A 4275-nucleotide genomic window follows, 5' to 3' on the forward strand; every position below is an offset into this window, starting at 1 on the left:
CAATGTTTTAGCAAAAGACTATACAGTGTAACACCGAGGGTGTTACAAATCTACCCCCCTAAAATAAAATCTCGACCCAAGATTTCATGTGTCTAGTGTGGGAAAAGAGATAAGAATTATATTTCAATATAAACAACCACCTATCTGAACTAGAGAGAAGGTGGGGTTAATGCTTCAATATATAGCTCTCTTGTTCCCACATGGCTTCATCCTCTGAGTGGTTTTGCCACTGCACCTTGTAGAACTTCACCACATTGTTCCTTGTCACTCTTTCCTTTTTGTCTAGGATTTTGATAGGGTGCTCAATATAAGTCAAATTAGGCTAGAGGGGAATTTCTTCAATTTCCATAGCTTCATCAGTGACCCACAAATATTTCTTCAACTGTGATACGTGAAACACATTGTGTACCGTAGATAAAATATCAGGAAGCTAGAGACGATAAGCAACTCAGCCACACTGCTCCAAAACCTTGTAAGGACCCACATATTGAGGGGCTAGCTTGCCATGGACACCAAACCAATGCACCCCTCTCATAGGAGACACCTTGAGATACACATAATCTCCAACTACAAACTACAAGGGCCTTCTTCGCTTGTTTGTATAAGCTTTCTATCAGCTCTGAGCTGCCTTCAAATGACTCTAAATAATGCTGACTTGCTCTCGAGCTTCTTTGATGAAATCGGGCCCAAAATACCCATGGTCTCCCACTTCAACCCAGTTAAGTGGTGTTCTGTATTTCTTTCCATATAGAGCTTCAAATGGTGCCATACGAATGCTCTCCTAGTAGCTATTGTTGTAAGAAAACTTAGCTAACTTCAGACATTCATCCCACTTTTTAGGAAAAGAAATAGCACAAGCTCTCAACATGTTCTCGAGTACTTGGTTCACCCTTTCTGTTTGGCCATTAGTTTGTGGATGATATGCTAAGCTTCTGAGGAGACGAGTGCCAAGACATTGCTGAAGTTGCTTCCAAAAATGAGAGACAAAAACTAACCCTATATCAGAGATGATAGTAAGGGGAACTCCGTGTAGGGTCACAGCCTGGTCAAAATATATCTGAGCATACTTCTTGGCTGTATATCTAGTGTCCACCAAAAGGAAATGAGCATGCTTAGTGAGACGGTCCACAATAACCCAAATAGAGTCATAGCCCTTAGATGTGCGGGGTAAACCCACAATGAAATCCATGGAAATATCTTCCCATTTTCAAACAGAAATGGGCAAGGGCTACAAATATCCTGGGGTATGCTTGTGGTCTACCTTAACTATCCCATAAGAGTCGCACTCTATGACATACTTGGTGATGTCTTGCTTCATGTTGGACCACCAATACAAGTGGCGGAAATCATGGTACATCTTGTTGCTGCCAGGATGGATAGACAGATTTGAATGATGAGCGTCATTCAAAATCTTCCTTCTAAGCTCTTCATTTGAAGGAACCACCAATCTGTTCTTGTACCTCACTACCCCTTGCTCATCAATGCTAAATTAAGGACCATGACCTTCGACAATTAATTTCTTGATGTGAGGAATTTCTAAAGTATCTTGCCTTTGCTCCATAATAATCTGCTCTAGCAATTCTGAGACCAAGGCAATGTGAGCCAATACCTTAGCATGGTTGAGAGACAAAGGTGCTTCATCAACCTAATATGACTTTTGGCTCAAGGCATCAGCTACCACATTGGCCTTTCCGGGGTGATAATGTACCTTCAAGTTATAATCCTTGATCAATTCCAACCATCTCCTTTGTCTCATATTTAACTCAGATTGAGTGAAGATATATTTGAGGCTCTTGTGATCTGTAAAAGTGTGTACTTTATTGCCCAACAAGTAATGCCTCCAAATTTTTAGAGCGTGGACCACAGCAGCCTGCTCTAAATCATGAGTGGGCTAATTCACTTTGTGCTTTTTTAGTTGGCGTGAAGCATAAGCTATCACACACCCTTCCTGCATAAGCACATATCCCAACCCCATCTTCGAGGCATCACAATATACATCAAAAGGTCTATCAATATCTGGTTGGGCCAGAATAGGAGTAGTGGTCAGAAATTGCTTCAAAGTTTCGAAGGCTTCTTCATAGGCCAGACTCCAAACAAACTTGGCTTCTTTTTGGAGCAGCTTGGTCATCGGCTGAGCTATCTTGGAGAAGTTAGGAATGAAATGCCGATAGTATCCAGCAAGACCAAGAAACTGACAAATCTAGTGTACTGACTTGGGAGACTTCCAATTTAGCACATAATGTACCTTGCTGGGATCTACAGATATACCTTCTGATGTCAAAACATGTCCCAAGAACTGCACTCGATCTAACCAAAATTCACACTTGCTGAATTTGGCATACAACTTGTGTTCCCTCAACTGAGCTAATACTATTCAAAGGTGTTGAGCATGCTCTTCATTGTTCTTGGAATATATTAGGATATCATCAATGAATACCACTACAAACTTGTCCGACTCCGACATAAAGACTGAATTCATCAGATACATAAAGAATATAGGAGCATTGGTAAGACCAAAAGATATGACCAGGTATTCATACAACCCATACCTAGTAGAAAAAGCTATCTTTGGTATATCTTGTGGTCTAATCTTGATTTGATGATAGCCTGAATGGAGATCAATCTTGGAGAACACCTTGGCACCAGCTAGTTGGTTGAACAAATTATTAATACGAGGTAAAGGATACTTGTTCTTAATGGTTATCGCATTGAGAGGGCGATAATCGACACACATCCAAAGAGTGCCATCCTTCTTCTTTAGAAAAATGGCTGGACAACCCCATGGTGAAGAGTTATGATGGATGAATCCCTTCTCCAAGAACTCTTCCAACTGCTTCTTTATTTCAGCCAATTCCTTTGGAGCCATGTGGTATGGGCATTGGGAGATAGGAGTAGTCCCTGGCTCTAACTCAATGGAGAATTCCATATGTCTGTCTAGTGGCAACCCAGGTAGATCTTCAGGAAAAACATCGAGGAACTTACACACCACAGAAATAGAGGTAAGATTAGGAGAGGCTTCAGCATGAGCAGCAATAGGTAAGGTTGGATCTATGGGTACAAGAAGAGACATCCTATCCTCAGAAGAAGGAAGCCATAACTTGACAACTCTCTGCTTTAGATCCAAGACTACCCCATAAACACGCAACCAGTTCATTCCTAGAATTGCATCAGTGCCTTGCCCAGGCAGCACCATGAAGTGGAGACGGTAAGTGTGAGTGGCTAGCACTAAGCTTACTGTGTTCATCCGAGTATTAACGCACATCTACACACTTAGAGTACTAATTCTATAGGCAAGAGGTATAGCCATAGGAGGTATATTGTGCCGGTGTGCAAAATCCATGCTCACGAATGAATGTGTTGCACCAGAATCAAATAACACATAAGCTGGATGGGAATCAATGGTGAACATACCAGCCATCACCAGTTCATTTTGTAATATTTCCTCAGCCTCTGTGAAATTAACCTATTCAGAATGGTTCACTAGCACTTTCTTCTTGATAACTATCCACTTGATTAGCTTGGAGTTAGCTAAAGGCTGAGCAGACTGGGTCGGCTAGTTTTGCGGACACTCTTGGGCATAGTGGCCTTCCTTGCCACATTTAAAACAAGCACCAGGCTTGTTCCCCTATCCCAGATGAGGTGGGACCTACTGTCTTAGGGGCTGCTGAGGTTGCACCTACTGAGTGGGTGCACGATACTATGTGGAAGGAGCCTAAAAAGTCCGCTGAGGCTATCGAAATGAATGCCCACCCGAAGACTGATAGGGCACCTGCCTAACAACCTATACTTTCTAGGCATGGGGGTGACTAGATGACCCAGTAGCCACCCACTTGTGTTTCCATTCTACTTGCGAGTCACATTGCAAGCCCTCTATGGCAATAGTAGCATTCATCATCGCCCCAAAGGTCCGATAGTTCCTAGTATATAACTCCTACAAAATGCAAGAGGGGCCGTGGTAAAAACGATGTCTCTTCTTCTCATCTATATCAACATGAGTCCCAGCATACTATGACAAGTGGTTGAACTTGTTGATATAGTCCATCATGGACATGCTTCCTTACCGAAGGTCCAGAAACTCGGTCAACTTTTTGTTGAGAACACTAGCAGGAATATAGTACTCTCTGAAGGCCATCGTGAACTCCTGCCAGGTCACTTGATGATCCACCTGCCGCATGGGATTGAATGTATCCCACCATGCACTCATGGACCCCAACAACTGTTGTGCTGTAGAGTGCACTTTCTGCTCATCAGTTACGGTGAGTAGCAGAAACTTTT

This window comes from Miscanthus floridulus, chromosome 11 (assembly GCF_019320115.1).
Source record: "Miscanthus floridulus cultivar M001 chromosome 11, ASM1932011v1, whole genome shotgun sequence".
NCBI classification, from domain to species: Eukaryota; Viridiplantae; Streptophyta; class Magnoliopsida; order Poales; family Poaceae; genus Miscanthus; species Miscanthus floridulus.